This window comes from Ruditapes philippinarum, unplaced genomic scaffold (assembly GCF_026571515.1).
Source record: "Ruditapes philippinarum isolate M1 unplaced genomic scaffold, ASM2657151v2 ctg1339_1_1_1_1, whole genome shotgun sequence".
NCBI classification, from domain to species: Eukaryota; Metazoa; Mollusca; class Bivalvia; order Venerida; family Veneridae; genus Ruditapes; species Ruditapes philippinarum.
The window spans coordinates 233,378-253,321 of record NW_026855028.1 but is presented as its reverse complement, the minus strand read 5'-3'; the positions used below and the strand labels follow the sequence as shown (position 1 = coordinate 253,321).

The 19,944-nt window shown below is 33.9% G+C and overlaps 1 long non-coding RNA gene across 1 annotated transcript; it reads right to left on the bottom strand.

Moving 5' to 3' along the window:
- Positions 1 to 15,598: 15,598 nt before the first annotated feature.
- LOC132741884 (uncharacterized) lies at positions 15,599 to 17,593 on the bottom strand. The gene is made up of 2 exons (XR_009627357.1): positions 16,822 to 17,593; positions 15,599 to 16,577 (listed from the first exon to the last, which is right to left on the bottom strand). It is a non-coding gene; the product is annotated as an uncharacterized LOC132741884 (long non-coding RNA).
- Between the last annotated feature and the right edge of the window lie 2,351 nt (positions 17,594 to 19,944).

Genomic DNA, 19,944 nt, shown 5'->3' with positions numbered 1-19,944 from the left:
TGTTTATCGTGATATTCAACAGGGAAATTGATTGAAACATCATATCTGAAATATTTCTAAAATAAATTTTATAACATATTTTGCTTATCTGCAGCATCTATTAATCATGCACTCCTAAATTGCTTTATCACATAATGCGAAAAGCAGTGCGCTGAAAATATTTTAGATTGGACGTCAACATTTTCGTTTGATGTGGAACCGGAACAAGGAAAATATTTCACTTTTGACGTCACCATTATTACGTGATGTGAAAACAGTGCGGTACAAAATTTTACTTTTGACGTCATCGTTTTCGTCTGATATGGATCCAGTACGTTGAAACTATAGAGAAAGTATTTCACTTTTGAATTATAGCCGTTTTAAGTGTTATTCATTGAGTCCAGACTTCCCGAAATACGTCGGTCCGACGGACATGTCCGATAAATTTTGATCAGGTCCGACGAGTTTTTATTCCGGATCGGTCCGACTGTCCGGCTTTTATCCAAGCTGCATGTATACAAAATGGCGTCGCTAAAGGTGCCAAACCTTGGAAAAATCAAAAATCTACGTCAGAGGAACGCGCAGAACAGCAGTAAAAGGATAAAAAGAAAAGACCTGAGACAAAATTTAATGAAAAATAGAAGCAAGACAATGAATCGTTGGTGTATGATAGGGAGGAGATGAAAATGTGCTGTAAGGAATGTGCCGATTTTTACAGCGAAAAAATTAAAAACAAAAAGTGTCTTAAAAATACAAACACAAGTTATTCTTTGATTTTGATCAATTTTATTTGGTCCGACAGATTTCGTTTCGGTCCGACAGATTTTTATGGTTTGTCAGACCGAATGTCTGACAGTTTTTTTCAACATTCTCTTTTTCATGTTTCTAACTTACTATGAAGGATAAGTCTTAATGGTTTTACAAATTGTTGAAGGTAGTTGGGTCGTTATGAAAGTTTGAATGATATATACATTCAATATAATTCGTGCTACCTGAGATATAGAAATTTTTCTTTGTTTTCATTCGTGGTTTACTTTTTTTCACAGTTCTCTTGCGAGGCACGTGCTGCACACGTGTAGACAGTGACAGAAAAAAGACCTCGCAGCAAAGACAAATGATTCTACTCGAGGGAAAATATAGCAATAATATCTACTAAAGTTAATTTATCTTATATTAATATCAGAGATGAGTTCGTCAAAATAAAGAGAAATAGTCAATTGATTTTCATTATGAATAATCTTATCTGATGCACATTATTTCAGAGATTAGAGAATAATTAAGCAGGGAATTTTCTATGCTTGAAATTATTCTATCATTTAGAAACACAACACAATCGTTGTGAAGCCTTTTTAAGGTTAAGGAACAAGCGATTCTCTAACCAGCTTTTGTTTGTAATGCGCAATCAATGGGGACAACTACTAGTATTTTATGTTAACCTGCTGTATGAACACATCTGAGGATACAAATTCCAAATTTCACCATTTTCGTTGTTACTTAAAAGCTTATTTAATTCTGTCGGTGCTAGGGGGACTGCTCTGAGGCGGGTGGACAATATATTGCATTTACCGTAGGTTAAATCAATGCGAGTCTGCAACATATTTTAAAGTTTTTGGCCTTCTTTAAAGGAGCATCACTAAGGTCAAAGAGCCTTTAAAAAACATAAAATTTGAAAATTTTACATAACATAAGATTAAGTAAAGCACTTCAAATCTAAAAATCTGAAAGAGAGGATAAAGAAATATATTCAGAAATAAATTGAAAATCGATTTTTTTCATGTGATTCTTAGCCCGCTTAATTTTAAAGCGTTGCGACGCTTTTCATTTTGGGGTCATTTTGCCGAATAAAAATGAGGATAATTATCTACTACACAAATTTTTTTTATCTCCAACGTTTCGAGAGGTTAAACGCCTCTTTCTCAAGGAGTTTCTGTTTATTTTTATAAATCACATATTTATCTTCTTCAAAATATGATGATTTTTGGAAAGCTGAATTCGGTTATAATCTGAAAATTTGCACACAAGTTATTGGACCAGACCTACGTGAAACATACATGTTTATAAGCGATTATACAATGATCGAACTCTTGGAATAATCACTGAACAAATATTGTTAACAAACTTTTTATTTAAAGCGACATGCCTTAGAATGAGTTAAAAATACTTATGAAAAATATATTTACATTGTAATAAATGTATGAATAATCACAATGCAGTTGAAACTTTGAACGTATGTAAAATGTGATATATTTTACTTTTTATCACCAAATATCACCAAAAGTGCCTTAAATTGTGCCAAATCACAAAATTTTATAGTTTGATAGCTCGGGTTTAAATATTAAAATAATATAAGAATTCATAAAAAAAATACAAACAAAGCTGCAGGCGTGTTGAATCAGTATTTGTTAATGAAGATTAAAGTTATAATATATCTTTAAAAGACAAATATAAATTTATTAACAATATCAATTTTTATCCAATATTATTTTTTGTCTAAATCTTCTTTTGAAATTAACCCCATTTTGCAACTTCATTTCAATATATTACAAATGGGATTGTACCATTTATTTTACAATGATAATTTTCTAACAATTCATGGATGTTATGATAAAAGATAATAAAAAAAAGTTAAGGTATTTTAGATGCATTTTATGCATTTTATATCTTTCTTTAAACAAAAAAGAAAAAAAGAGAAGATAAGATTGTTGAGCTAGCAATCATTTTCCCAGTTGAAAATCACGATAACCAATAAACGCGGCTTTGTGTTACCCGGATAATGGCGCTTTTAATGGTGTATTTTATGTCATCGTTTGAAAATAATTGTTTGTATAGCGAAAGGAAAACAATAAATGGTTTTGTTCAAATTCAATTGAAAAGTATTAAGATATAAAATTCAGTTTGATATTTTATCTTAGGCATGGTGAAGCATTTAATTAAGGCGATGATGTTTGATATAGTGGCCGCCGCTGCCGAATGGATAAGGACACTGACTTCAAATCACTTCCTCTTCACCGCTGTGTATTCGAATCTCGCCTAAGTCTTTATCCACCTAGTTTACTGAAGATCAGTAATTGTACATATTATATTCTCGCTCGTGCCTGAAAAATACATGAAAGGGACAAGATTTTTGCAGGAAAACGCCTTATGTCATTTACTGTGCTGGTGTCACTTAAACCCCATTAACAGATCACAATAGAGTATTGGTCAAGGATGAAGTTTGAATATTACACTAAGTCTCAACAAAACATATTGCTCACCTTTTTTCTGAAATCAACTTTATTTATGCGTTAATGTACGAAATCAAGTCGAAGTAAAGATGCATTTAACAATAGCTTTTTAAACGCTTTAAAGTGTTTATATGTCATTTTTTTAACAAATTATAAAGTATTTCATTTGAAATTTATTATGAAATGATCAAAGTTATAAGTTATATACGGTTCTGCCTGATATATCAAGGCTTTTGTAATGTATAATTATATCAATATTGAATCGCATATATATTTCCACTTGTAAATAGGTAGATTTATAAAAATAGCAACAAAAATATATAAAAGAATTTGGCATACCACTACATGTATATAAAAACTAGCAAAAATGTCGATATATAATGTATGTAAACATAACAGTAACTGCAATATTTGTTACTTTTTAAAATGATGAAAACATTTCATTTTTTTTACAATATTTTAATCTGTTTTACTCAATAATTGACAATTCTTGACACAATGTACGCAAAACGAGTTAAAAAAAGGTTAAGAAGTCAATATTTTAACATATTTTATCGGGTTCATGGGCACTATATCGCAAGAAATGAAGTCCCTGCAGCAGAAACCTCACATTTGAGCCGCGTCATGACAAAACCAACATAGTGGATTTGCGATCAGCATGGATCCAGACCAGCCTGCGCATCAGGATCCATGCTGTTCGCTATCCGTTTCTCTACTTGTTATAGGGTATGTAAGCGAACAGCATGGATCCTGATCAGACTGCGTGGATGCGCAGGCTGGTCAGGATCCATGCTGGTCGCAAACCCATTATGTTGGTTTTGTCGTGACGCGGCTCATTTGTGTCGTCATTTCCTCTTTTGACTCGTCCTCGGGGCAACAGAATGTTCCCAAAATAATGTATACAGTCTCCTTTATAACAAATATTGAGATATTTACAACTGACTCTTCATTCTTGAATGATGAACTTATACCTTATGTTCTTTCAGAAACATATTCAATTCGTCAAATTGCGAAAAGTAAATATTTACCGAAAAACGCCTTTGCTCTATCCGCGAAAGGTTAAGATTCGGTTATTTCTTATTGAAGATAAAGTTGATACACAATCTAAACAGTCTACTATCAGATTAAGATTTAGATAATATCCGACAGATAACGCATGCGCAGAACAAAGCTTTTACAACCAGCTTCTAGATACGTCAACAAATTCACAATACATCATCTGTCCTAGATCTAGATCAAGATAATTATGAAGCGATGATAAGATAACGTGGTTGAGATAATTAGATTTGATAATCTCATTGATGGTGTACGAAAACTTGATAATTACCAATGATAGGAAATACATACATGTACTAGATCTATATCCAGATTCCAATGTTCTGGTGAAGGATGTACATGTATATTACTGATTACTCATACATTATACATGTTTAATTAAGATATAACAAGTGTTTTCTGAGATACAATGTTCTTTGCAAGTCCGTTGTGTTACATTTAACGGATACATGTTCACACATTGTAAGCATTAACGAAAAGGTTTTCCGCCAAAGTTTGTCGCTATCATTTGTTGTGCACATTAAACAAAATTTAGGCATATAAAGTCTCATAAATGCGAATATTTTTCAAAAACGTATTTTCTTTTCTTTTTTTCTCTCTCTTCTTTTTTATGTCCAGTTACAGTTTCCAAATATTTACTCATTGAAATATAACTTAGCATTCTTTTGCTTCTTGTTTGTGTTTTGGCAATTAAAGTGAATTGGTCTATAAAAGAAGGTCTCTAATACAATAGATTATGTTAAAGACGACATAAAAACAACCATGAAAGAATTGTATATGAATATTGTTGGCAAGTGTGAGATACATGATCTGATATAACATATACACTGAACAAAAGTCCTAAACGGCCACTAAGCTCTATGTAAGTTTGGGGCTTAATTACTGTTTGATAGAAATGCAAATATTGAAAAGCAATTTATGGATAACATATAGCAAAATATATAGTCACAATTAAAATAAAAAGCTCTTACAAAATGACATCATTTAATTCACATCTCTTGTAATACCGTGTGTACCCGCCTCTTGCTGCATCTACATCCCCGCAAAGGGCTCTCGTGGATATGAAACATCTGTGGATAACCCTCTTTGGGATATGGTTGCAAACTTTATTGGGTAACTGCCAACTCATTCAAATTGAAGGGTTGTCGACGGGCTTTTACTTTGCGCTTGAATAAGACCAACACACAAATTTTCAATCTTGATTTTTCCTCGCACGTTCGGCTGGCCAAGGAGGGACACAACCAACATGACTTGTGGTGGCCTAGCGGCATGGAAAGAAGCGTTGTCCTGGGCCAAACAAATCTGGGGTTTGGCCTTGAAATGTTAGTCATGTTGGCTCAGAACCGTATCCGTATCCTTCCTTGGCCAGCTTTTCAACCGCCATATATTATTTTGCATTTCTATCAAACTTACATATAACTATGTAGCCGTTTAGGACTTTTGTTCAGTGTATTTATGTAGCATATAATACACTTTTTTTAGAAGAAAACAGTATTACATGTATTCACCATACAAATGTTCATACCAAATCATTTAGAACTAACTTAATCAACATTTTTCTCAAGCAAAATCTTATCAGAATATTCAATTTATATATTTCTATTGTTTTTATCGATATTTGAAATAGTTATGGAAAATGTGCTTATTTTAGACCAATTCGCTGTAAGTAGAATTATAGTTTTTTGTGTGTTTTGTATCTAAGTCAAATTGCTATTTCGTTTACATTTTGTTACCTTTATTACAAATTATTTCACATTCAGCACTATTTCCTTAGTTTGATAAAAATCTTACATGTTCTAAATTCATTATTACAACATTATAAAATACATGAAAAAATATTCATTTCCGAGGCATATTAAACATAAAGAGAACTTCGAAGACCAGACGTTCAAAATAGGCGGTTTGTCTGAAATAATATATTGACACGTGACGCATAATGTCATTTGATGTTTATTGTTTCGCCTGAATCCACAAACAGCCATAAATAGTAAAATTACTTATCAACTTCCTCAAAATATAATGCGCCTAAGGACGGAAGATATTTTTTGTTGTTGACATTTAGTTGTCAAAACTGACGCTCATAAATATAAGGTATGACTCCATCCATATTCGCTGCATTCCCAGCTCTAATTACATTTGCACAATACCATTTACTATGAAAATTGAATTGAAAGTAACAAATTTGTATATTCATCGTACGGTATCGAATTCTGCATTGTATCATAAAACATATCTTATAGTCTAGCGTTCAATATGCAGATGTCCCGTCCATGATTACGCTGAACTTTATTGTCTTTTACAAAACAATATGATGGTGTCCGTGATAAACGTGCAGTATTGGAATTCATATCTCGGTAAAAAATGATGCTTTATTGCTTTATGATTGACTTGGATTCGTAGCATGAATACCGAATACATCCGAAACATGCAACCGCATTAAGCAATCAGATTTTCAATTAATATCAAATGAATATTGGCAAGGGAAGTTCAATACGGTGTGAAAATAAAATGTTCGTCTATTTGATTTGATTTGATTTACTTTTTGTATCAATATTTTGATTGAAAAGTGCATTTTGTGTCCCGTTTTGGAAAGTTCGTTAAACTTTAATTTGAGTTGGTTTCTTGTATGTCCTTGTTCTTATTACAAAAATAATCTATTATTACAAATCATCAAAATGGATACCCCTCTAAAGCAAATGACAGCACAAACAAAAATGGGGGGGGGGGATAAAAATCGTAGGTCTACACGATTAGATTGGTTCTGTACATGAGAGTTAATGGTAAGTGCAACATCTTTCACGCACTCTGGCACCGCTTTTAAAACAGTATTCAATATTGCACAATACATGTATTGAGATCAATCATCCCGGAGGACCAGAAAAAATTATAACTGAAGGTTCCAAAATGTATTTGCTATCGACATGCTGTTTGTTTGTTTGTTTCATTTTACGCCTTTTCCCAACAGTATTTCAGTCATGTAGGCGGGTAGTTTCCTAACCATCGTTCCTGGAGAGTTAAACCAGTACTAGACTGCCTTCCTCCGTGCTAAACTACCAAAGCATCTCCCGGGGATCGAACCCCCGCCAGAGAGGTATCATGTCTTTGGCCATATTTACAACAACAAAAAAACAACAACAACAAAAAACAAACAAACATTTATGACAAATATAATAACATTTTTTTACATTTATTAAATTATACTTAATCCCTGCTCTTGTATGAACATTGTGGTTTGCAGTAGATCAATTTCATCTTATAAAGTTGTTCTTTACCATTTACAATGTATCCTTACAGTAGATCGCTGCTATAGTTCATCAAGATGAATATTTTGGCGGGAAATTGTGAAAAAAATATGTTAACGAGTGAAGATTGTCTTACTGGACAAATTAAAAAGCTAAATCATATTTCTTTTTTTCTATTGCTCAAGTATATTTTGGTGTCCAAATAACAATTTTGCTAGATCTCCCAGAAAAAATATATTTACGATCTCAACAGTTGGTAAGATTTCGAACTAAATTGTTCAGTATTTAACAAAAATGCTCTTTTTTATCTTATTAATCTACACAAAATCACGAAAAAAGGTGGGTTTTAAAGTTATTTATTTTGTATAGTAATCAAAAGAGAAACAACGAGATTCGTAGTTTAAATATTCGACCACTTCCTGCTTTTCTTAGTGAGTTAAAATTTTAGTTGATACTAATTATTTCAATTCGTTGTGTTGGAAGCTTAAAGCTTATTGAAACACTCTCGAATCCGTTCGTGGAACCAACCAGTACTAAGCAATGAGTGTAAAGTTTATTTCTAAAAACGCCTATCACCTGGCGGGGTTTGGACCCATGCGGCCAGCAACCCTTAGATTAAGTCCGACGCGATAACTACTTCGCCATGCCGCTATTTAAATGTTATTTCTGGTGCTTTCGTAAAAGCCATCTAACCAGCGTGTTGAAGATCAGTGGTCTTTCACAGATTTTTGGGGATATCAGTAAAAATTGCACATCTGCACATAGGGTATTTGCGTCTACTAGTATCTGCCACAAGCTTAAAATTCCTACATAGCCTTTAAAGTACCCGTGTGTTGTAAAAGTTCCAAAGGAAAAAGAACCTAACAAAATCCATACTTATTTCGTAAGTCTCTTTATGATTTATTAATTGGGCAATTTGCCTTCATAGTTCACATTTTTATTTCATTTTATTTAATTTTGTTTTGATTTTATTTGATTTGATTTTTAACGCAGCAGAACTGCTTGGGTTTTCTTTTTCTAAAAAAATAATGTGAAATTTCTAACCGCCCCACACAAAACGGGTCTTTGAACGAAAATAAAAAAAAACAGAAGCAAGTAACCGAGATCGATCAGTAAAAGAGGTGTCGATCAAATAGAAAAGATATGGAAATGTTATTTGTGCGTCTTATCTGGCTATGTTATTATTCTAATCAGTGATATAATACCATAAAGACAAAAGGAATCGATAGTTGTTTTTCTTTATCAACCTATGCTCCATACAACAAGATTCCGTACAATCGTTATAATTGAGCCGTGTCACGACAAAACCAACATAATGGGTTTGCGACCAGCATGGATCCAGACCAGCCTGCGCATCCGCGCAGTCTGATCAGGATCCATGCTGTTCGCTTACCAACTCTATTACAAGTAGAGAAACTGATAGCGAACAGCATGGATCCTGATCAGACTGCGCGGATGCGCAGTCTGGTCTGGATCCATGCTGGTCGCAAACGCACTATGTTGGTTTTGTCGTGACGCGGCTCAAATGGTGAATTTAAGAGACCAAGTTACGTTGATTGCCTTTACTCATCACATCAAATATTCATGCTTTTGTATATACAATTTGTATATTCATAATTTTTGACACTTTTGTCTATCCTCCGGTTGATGTCAAGTTACAGAATCTATTAACTATTTTATCAACATAGGAGGAAAAAGTCGATTCAACAAATCAGAGAAAAGATAGCATAAGTTTGTCTTCGATGTTGAAAAATAATATGTATATAGATTATTTGTTTGTTTGTTTGTTTTTCCTCTTTCTTCTGTTTTTTTTCCCATGTACTAGTATATATTTTCAATATACATGTATAGTCATATTTTAAATCAGTTTTGGTGTGTACTAGTATTAAAACATAGTTTAAGCAATAATTACCGAGTTGAATTTTAAAGATTTTGTTATAAAAAAATGTTAGTCAATCATATGCTTATGTGTTGTTATTCGTTAATATTCATAATATGATTTAGACGGAGAAATACTTATTTAAATTGTTTTTTATGTCTTCCAAAATAAAGAAGCGGTTATTTTATAGATTTAAAGAAAAAATACAGTTCAGCTATTTAAAAACAAGTTGATTTATCGACTTATTAAGACACTAACTTAGGTACAAAACATGTATAAAGTTACGTATGATTTCAAAATAAATGTATAGAAGAAAAGAAAGTTACATGAAAATACAAAATATATAAAAATGTAATCGCAGATCTATAGTTTAAACTACGTGTATTTATAGAAGAAAGTTTATAATGATATAGATAGTGGGGTAAGCATTTCGGTTAGACGAAGCGCAAAACATTATCTTCTCCACAGATCTAAGTCTAATTTCTAAAAGAGAAGACCTATCTTGCGTATGTATTAAATTGAAATATGGCATGCCAAAATCCTAAGACCAAGTATGTTATCTTACAGATTATCTGATAACAAGAAAATTAGAAAAGAAAATAACACGCGAACTGATATCTAACCGGGTTATTATCAATTGTATATCTATACGAGAGGTATTGTTATGTATTGTTTTATGTGCAAAGCACTGATCTTTTTCAAAATAGTGACGATAAGCCCCTGTCACTTTTACATATTGTTAAAGTTAGATCAATCAAAATTAGAATTATCTCGTCTGCTCAGCGCGCGCGTGTGGTGTAAATTAAAACTCTGTTAATCAAATATTGATATATAACTATGCGAGATCACATGTCAGATATCAAATCGTAAAACGCCTCCCAAAATTTGTTCTTCGGGTTCAAAAATGCACGGTTTTCACGAGTAGAATTTTGCATTTGTAATTTATTGATAACATTTGATTTAATTCGTGCGAAATGATACGATAAAAATTCAATTTATAGTCCACTTGATATGCAAGTGAAATGCACCCAGAGCTCGGAATAAAGATGTAAATTTTGTTTGTAAATATTTCGCTAAACTCGGGAGGTTTTCTTATATAGTTTTATGCAAATAATTTAAAGTGATAAAAAAGAGTTTACCGCTGAACCGCATATATTTACGGAGACGTATTATCTATAAAAAAGATAACATAAGAACGGCATTTTAATATTTTATGTATTAAATTCATTTTGAATTTGATTGTTTCAAAGAGTTGCGTTGATAAGACACGATTATAAGTATGATAAGATAGCGCGCGCGATAACCAGACGATAAAATTTAAATGAGAAATTGGCGGTAAACTTAAAGAAGTTATTATGCGACAAGACAAAAATTATGCGGTGACATAAATCAGGAATGGCTATAAAATGTATAAACGCCAAGTCATGGCGACCCTTCGTCATAGACCTAAGATTTCTTAACAAGGGTGTATTAAAAATCAACATATTATGTCAGAATCTGAAACGTTTGCAGCTGTGAACAATGACATGGTACATAAATGATGAATAGTGAAACGTTTTTAGTGTTTTCTTTTGGTCACAAGTCAGATTTACTTGGTTTTTGACACTACAGTAACTTAGAGTAGCATAAATAAAATGATAACATCATTTCTATACTGTACAAATTTTAAATTTGATGTAAATGATGTATTTATGTTAAAACTTATCACTTTTTCACAAAGAACACATTTTATTTACCGTATAATGCAACCAGATTAAGAGAAAATCATAGGCAAAATACATACCATACTTAACGAATTTATGCACGTGTTTCGCGGATTCATGCAGTGGGTTATTGTTCCTGCACATATCATTGGATGATGAGATTTTTCATAACATTTCATGGAATATTTTAACGTACAATGTTAAGCTGATTTCTGTTTCAGAGAAAAAAATATGTGATCGAAAATGTCCTTGACAAATTGTGAGTCATCCAAGTACATTTTAGTATAAAAATATATACCATCTGTTTACTAAAGCTTGTTTATAAAAGAGACAAAAAACTACGCTGTTCTCATTAAGTAAAGCTATTTTATATAGAGAAAAAAAGTTTTAATCAATATCACGATAATCTTGTAACCATGGCAGTTCTATCCAATAAAGAATAGAATTCGATTGGGTTTAGATTAAAAAAGGGAGATAACCCGTTTCGTTAGATAAAACAGAACGATAAGTTGATTAAAAAGTGCGATAACCGCGGCCGGTGCGGGTACGTATCGCACTAACAATCGCCGATACGACTAATAACGTCGGTGTGTGGGAGAAAGGGAGAAAGCTGCGAGATTTAAGATAGGAAATGAATCCTCGAGATGTCAACCATCATGATCACAGTTTGCCCAGTGATCAATACTAAAAAAATATCTTACTTCATTGGTTTTTAAGATGTTCTGTTTGATGTTGGGTTAAGCTCGGCGCTTTTTTAAGAGATAAACTTGGGATGTTGAACTTACATGAACTTAATTATCTTATACATAAATGGGTGAGAAACATTTTATTTTTTAAAAAGGGGCATCGGGAATACAATTAATAGTATTACAGAAACCACAGCATACCAGAAATTGCTGACAATATGTAGTCCATTTCCAGGGGTCGTAAAAATGTGACATTGTGGTCCAGTAAAAAAAATCAAACAAATCCGCTACTACTCAATGTATAAAATAACCGGTCCGCTATTATAGAAATCAACATTTTCCTCTGTGTTATTTGCTTTTAATTGAAATAAATTTTGTATTAAATGTTGACCTTTAGCACTGACTGGAAGGTCGAGGTTTCATAGTTTTATGTCGTACCAACACAGTAAAGGTTATATAGAGACTTTCCAGTGTTATTGAAGACTTTAGCTGCCCCATTTTTGCATTATTTCAGGCACAAACAGGCATCTGGGTAGAACCACCGACGTTGATAGATTTCTCAAATGAAATAACTCGAAGACGCTGGCGCGGATCGAACATATAGAATGTGTGAAATGCCTTATGTCAGAAAGAACAGTGTTTTTTTTCTGATAATTTATGTGCTAAAATGACAATATGATACATAATTTGAGCCGCGTCACGACAAAACTAACATAGTGCGTTTGCGACCAGCATGGATCCAGACCAGCCTGCGCATCTGCGCAGTCTGATCAGGATTCATGCTGCTCGCTATCAGTTTCTCTACTTGTTATAGGGTTTGTAAGCGAACAGTATGGAACGCCACAGCTGCCTTATATTCACTCTTATCAAGTCGTGATGTCCTTTGGATAAATGGTGATGTCGTTTTATAGATGGGGCTATAGTTTTGATAAATGGTGATGTTATTTACATGTATGGTGATGTCGTTCAGATAGATGGTCATGTAATTTACATATACAGTCATAAACGGTGCGGTGGTTTTGATATATAGTGATGTCATTTTAATAAATGGTGCTTTGATTTCAATACTTGGTTAAGTCTATTTGAAATATTGTGCTGTAGCACTGATCGATGGTGATGTCGTTTTTACATATGGTGATGTCGTTTTGATAAATGGCGAAGTCGAATTGATAGATGATGCTGTAGTTTTGTTAAACGGTGTTGTGAGTTTTAAAGATGTTGCTGTAATTTTGATACCTGGTGATGTCGTTTCAATAGACGGTGCTGTGAATTGGATAAATGGTTAACTCGTTTTGTAAGATGGTGCTGTCGATTTGATAAATGGTTATCTCGCTTTGTAAGATGGGGCTGTGGTTGTTATAGATGGTGCTGTAATTTTGATAAATGGTTATGTCGTTTTGTTAGATGATGCTGTAATTTTGATAAATGGTTATGTCGTTTCAATAGACTTTACCCCATATAGACGTAATTTGACGGCTTGTCGACCCCCCCCCCCCATTTTGAGGCCTCAGACAGTACAAAATGCCCTATTTAAGCCCTAGACACTGTTTTTCGTTTGAGAAATGTTGTTAAAAAGTGACCATATTTTTGGCGCCGCCCCCATCAAAATGATACATCAAGGGGTTGTCAGAAAGGGGATGTGTCCCCCTCATCATCAAGAAAATTTTGGACATGTGACAGGCTAAAATGGCCTCAGGTCGATCGTAAGGTAACGAGTAACCAACGCTGAAAAGCCTTTTGCTCTATCTCAATCCATTGAGAAGTTGCAGCACTTTGAAGTTAGTTTTGATGAAAAAAAAAACAATGCAAAATAGTGATTTTTGGCAATTTTGAGACGTTCCCCCTTTGCCAATTTTACAGGAAATTTAAGATTGAGCATGCTGTTACATGTACAGAGGCTATTGTCCAGTCAACATTTGTGCCAATTTTCATCAGTATCGAAGCATTTTTCATAGTTCCATAGCAATTTGAACTTTTAACAGGAGGCTTTCCAATGAAAACGGCCATTTTTGACAATTTGCTCATCAAGGAAAGGGTTAAATGTTTTTCTCTGAGATTAATAAATTAAAATTAAAGTTGAAATGTTTAAGTGGTGGAAAACAAGGGAAGCAATTTTGAAAAACCTTGGAATGGGTAACTTGTGGACAATGTTTGAAAATGAAAGGATCACGCCTGATTTTGTCTGCAAATTATCTATGCAGGAAATGAAATACTTGGGGATAAATAACAGTCAAGATGTGATAAAGCTCAGATAAGAGTGTATAGAATTTGGCGCAAAAACGTCTCCATTTTTTAAAATAACCAATCACAATGTTCCGATAAACAAACAGGTCATCTATAAATAGTTCATCATCATCGTAATAAAAAATCACAGAACCATACATCAAAATAGTATCACCATGTATAAACAGAACATCACCACATAGCAAAATAGTATAACCATTTATAAAAAGAACATCATCATGTAGCAAAATAGTATAACCATTTATAAAAACAACATCACCATACATCAAAATAGTATAACCATTTATAAAAAGAACATCACCATATATCAAAATAGTATAACCATTTATAAAAACAACATCACCATACATCAAAAAAGTATAACCATTTATAAAAACAACATCACCATACAGCAAAATAGTATAACCATTTATAAAAACAACATCACCATACATCAAAATAGTATAACCATTTATAAAAACACCATCACCATACAGCAAAATTACAGCACTATTTATAAAAACAACATAACCATTGATAAAAACAACATCACCATATAGCAAAATTACAGCACCATTTATAAAAACAACAGCACCATATATAAAATGACAACACCAGGTACCAAAGTGACACCACCATATATCAAAACGAGCTCACCATTTATCATTACTGCAGAACCATGTATCAAAACAACAGCACCATATATATAATTACATAACCAATAATCAAAATGACAAAACCAGCTAACAAAACCACAGCACCATCTGTCAAAACGACATCACCATTTATCAAAACCACAGCACCATTTATTTAAACTACAGCACCACCTGTCAAAACGACATCACCATTTATCAAAACCACAGCACCATTTACTTAAACTACAGCACCATCTGTCAAAACGACATCACCATTTATCAAAACCACAGCACCATTTATTAAATCCACAGCACCATTTATTTAAACTACAGCACCATCTGTCAAAACGACATCACCATTTATCAAATCCACAGCACCATTTATTTAAACTACAGCACCATCTGTCAAAACAACATCACCATTTATCAAAACCACAGCACCATTTACATAAACTACAGCACCATCTGTCAAAACGACATCACCATTTATCAAAACCACAGCACCATTTATTAAATCCACAGCACCATTTATTTAAACTACAACACCATCTGTCAAAACGACATCACCATTTATCAAAACCACAGCACCATTTACTTAAACAACAGGACTATCTATCACAACTACATCACCCTTTATTAAAACCACATAACCATTTATCAGAACCACAGCACTATCATTCTGTCAAAAGGACATGACCACTTTAGAAGTGTTTATATAAGGCAGCTATGGCATTCCATAGAACAGCATGGATCCTGATCAGACTGCCCGGATGTGCAGGCTGGTCTGGATCCATGCTGGTCGCAAACCCATTATGTTGGTTTTGTCGTAACGCGGCTCATTTATATACCACTATATTCTAGTAACTAAAATAAAGCTATTCAGTTGTATTAACTGTCACAAGGAACGAAGGGAGTCACAAGGACCAAACCAAAACAAGCCCTAGGGACCACGACAAGTCATACAGAACAAAACAAGCCATAACTAGACCTATCACTGAAGGTGATTAATACCCCCACCAGCAACTTTTTGAAAAATAAGTAGTCTGAAGAAAAATTTCAACACAAACTATCAACTGTGTACAAAGAAATATTTCAATTAATTGTAATCCCAACTGGGGTCTCCAAATAAGCTTGCTTTTCACAAAGTTTGATTACAATATCTCATTCCTAACTCTAGTTATTGTCCGGAAACCATTTTTCTATTTTTAGGAATGGTGACCTTGACCTTGACCTCCAGGGGGTCAAAATGCAATACCAACCCAGGTCTTCATATAAGCTTGCTATACACCAAGTTTGATAACAATATCTCATTCCTAACTCTAGTTATTGTCCGGAAACCATTTTTCTATTTTTAGTAACGGTGACCTTGACTTTGACCCCAGGGGGTCCAAAAACAATACCAACCCAGGTCTCATATAAGCTTGCTATACACCAAGTTTGATTACAATATCTCATTCCTAACTCAAGTTATTGTCCGGAAACCATTTTTCTATTTTTAGTAACGGTGACCTTGACCTTGACCCCAGGGGATCCAAATGCAATACCAACCAAGCTCTTCATATAAGCTTGCTATACACAAAGTTTGAAAACAATATCTCATTCCTAACTCTAGTTATTGTCCGGAAACCATTTTTCTATTTTTAGTAATGGTGACCTTGACCTTGACCCCAGGGGGTCCAAATACAATACCAACCCAGGTCTTCATATAAGCTTGCTATACACCACGTTTGATTACAATATCTCATTCCTAACTCAAGTTATTGTCTGGAAACCATTTTTCTATTTTTAGTAACCATGACCTTGACCTTGACCCCAGGGGGCCTAAATGCAATACCAACCCAGGTCTTCATATAAGCTTGCTATACACAAAGTTTGATAACAATATCTCATTCCTAACTCTAGTTATTGTCCGGAAACCATTTTTCTATTTTTAGTAACGGTGACCTTGACCTTGACCCCAGGGGGTCCAAATGCAATACCAACCGGAGTTTCCACATAAGGTTGCTATATACCAAGTTTGATTACAATACCTCATTCCAAACTCTAGTTATCGTCCGGAAACCATGATGTGGACCGACTGACCGACCGACCGACAAGCTGACTCCTATATACCCCCCTTAAACTTTGTTTGTGGGGGTATATATTGTCCAGAAACCATTTTTCTATTTTTAGTAACGGTGACCTTGACTTTGACCCCAGGGGGTCCAAAAACAATACCAACCCAGGTCTTCATATAAGCTTGCTATACACCAAGTTTGATTACAATATCTCATTCCTAACTCAAGTTATTGTCCGGAAACCATTTTTCTATTTTTAGTAACGGTGACCTTGACCTTGACCCAGGGGGTCCAAATGCAATACCAACCCAGGTCTTCATATAAGCTTGCTATACACAAAGTTTGATAACAATATCTCATTCCTAACTCTAGTTATTGTCCGGAAACCATTTTTCTATTTTTAGTAACAGTGATCTTGACCTTGACCCCAGGGGTCCAAATACAATACCAACCCAGGTCTTCATATAAGCTTGCTATACACCAAGTTTGATTACAATATCTCATTCCTAACTCAAGTTATTGTCCGGAAACCATTTTTCTATTTTTAGTAACCATGACCTTGACCCCAGGGGGCCTAAATGCAATACCAACCCAGGTCTTCATATAAGCTTGCTATACACAAAGTTTGATAACAATATCTCATTCCTAACTCTAGTTATTGTCCGGAAACCATTTTTCTATTTTTAGTAACGGTGACCTTGACCTTGACCCCAGGGGGTCCAAATGCAATACCAACCGGAGTTTCCACATAAGGTTGCTATATACCAAGTTTGATTACAATACCTCATTCCAAACTCTAGTTATCGTCCGGAAACCATGATGTGGACCGACCGACCGACCAACCGACCGACCGACAAGCTGACTCCTATATACCCCCCTTAAACTTCGTTTGTGGGGGTATAAAGATGACAACAAATCAAAGGGGCTTAAACAAGACAACAAATCAAAGGGGCTAAAACAAGTTACAGGCCATAGGGACCAAAACATGTGAAAGGGTCTGCAATAAGTCACCAGGAGAGACTTACAAACAGTGAAGGATAATAATAACAAACACAGTTATTAGGAAAAATTAGACTTTAATGTTTAATCAATCAGATGCCGTAACAAAGTAAATCATAGTATATTATATACATCAAGTCAGAATTAAAAACCAACATTGCATGATAAACAAAGTGCTATCAATATCAATTTCCCACAATAACAATGTACCAGTAACTTACAACTTAACTTGAACACTATCCCCCCTACACTCAACCTTCCACTTAACTTGAATAAACTTCAATAAACTAGCAACTTACCACTTAAACACTTACTATCCCCCAAATTCCCACTTAACTTGAACACTTACCCCCTACAATCAATTTCCCACTGAACTTAACATTTCCCTTCTACAAGCAACTTACCACTTAAATTTTAACATTCAACTCCTACTAGCAACTTCCCACTTAACTTTAACACTAACCCCAAACAATTATTTTCCTACTTATCTTGAATGCTAACTCCCAACAATCAACTTCCCACTTAACTTGAACATCAACTTCCTCAACAATCAACTTTCCCCCTTCACTTGAACACTGATCCCAAATAATCAACTTCCCATTTAACTTGAACACTAACCCTCTTCAATATGTGCTAAATAACTTCTTAACAAATTAAATCACCACCTGGTTCAGTGACGCCATATCTATATGTATATATAACTTTGTCAATTAACATAAGCAACTAACTAAAATGTTTAAACAAGGCACAATTACTAAACAAAAAAAGTTTTTCCAACTCTCTTCTGCATGGAACCCAATATAAAATGGTAAACTACAAAATGCCTCTAAATTCTAATACAGCTCAAGTTTATATGCCAAAGAGTAAAATAAGAATTACAGACTACAGTCAAACCTTTGTTAATACCACCTCTGAACAAAGACCACCCTGTAAATAAAGACCACTCTTTGAAAAACCTTCATTGATAAAAACACAATAGAAAACAACTGTGAATAAAGGCCACTTGTCTATAAAGATCATGAATGGTCTGGTCTCTCCTTTGGGTGGCCTTTAATCACAGGTTTGACTGTAAAACAAATACTGGTCTCAAGAATACAGACAAATTTCAAAGCTTACTAACAACAACTAAAGAAATGTGCCTTTAATCTTATGCAACTGATAAATAAAAACAATACACTTTTTTTCACAAAATCAACCAATAAAGTTTACTTATATAAATGTGAAAATGAAAATATATGTGATTTATATATGCAACCCCTTTTAAATTTTTTTACTGATTTAAATATTTTTATACATATGGAAAGAAAGAAAAAAAAAGAGTAGTAAAAAATAGCTTCACAATCCCACAAATTTACAACCAAATATAAAAGAAATTATATACATTTTACACTTTTAGCATAAACATAATCTTTCTACATAAAAATATCTAAAAAAAAAAAGGATATAAATATGAATTAAAAAGGAGAGTTCAAAACAGATGCATTTTCTGAGTCAAAACTTAAACGTTCCTAACAAGTGTGATAACTTATAAATGAACCGCGCCACGACAAAACCAACATAGTGTGTTTGCGACCAGCATGGATCCAGACCAGCCTGCGCAACCGCGCAGTCTGATCAGGATCCATGCTGTTCGCTTACAAACCCTATAACAAGTAGAGAAACTGATAGCGAACAGCATGGATCCTGATAAGACTGCGCGGAGGCCCAGGCTGGTCTGGATCCATGCTGGTCGCAAACCCATTATGTTGGTTTTGTCGTGACATGGCTCAAACTTTAAACTTTCTTAACCTTGCAAACTAGATTGGAAAGATGTGATACGAGATATAATAAATGGCGGTTTGGATTATACAGGATTATTTTTTTGTTTGTGTAGGAAGCTATAACCTTACAAACACACTTTCGAATCCATTCCTAGAACCAACCAGTACTGAGCAATGAGTGAAAAGTTTCCTGTTCAAGGAAACAATGACTCACCCCAGACTTGGTTTGAACCCACACTGCTAGCTATCCTAGGCTGACTAGTTTTTGATGTGTTAACCACTTAAATGATGGTATGAAAGAGTATTTTAAAATAGTTACACAACCTTGATGGTATTCTTCTCCAAGTAGACACAATAAAATCCTAATATAAATTAAATTTTCCATCCTAACCCCAGATTATTTTTAACACCTGTTAACATATTACAACTTATCACTCCTATATTTATATAATGGACCAGTCTGATTTGAATTTGGACCAGTCCATTGTTATTCTAAGGGAT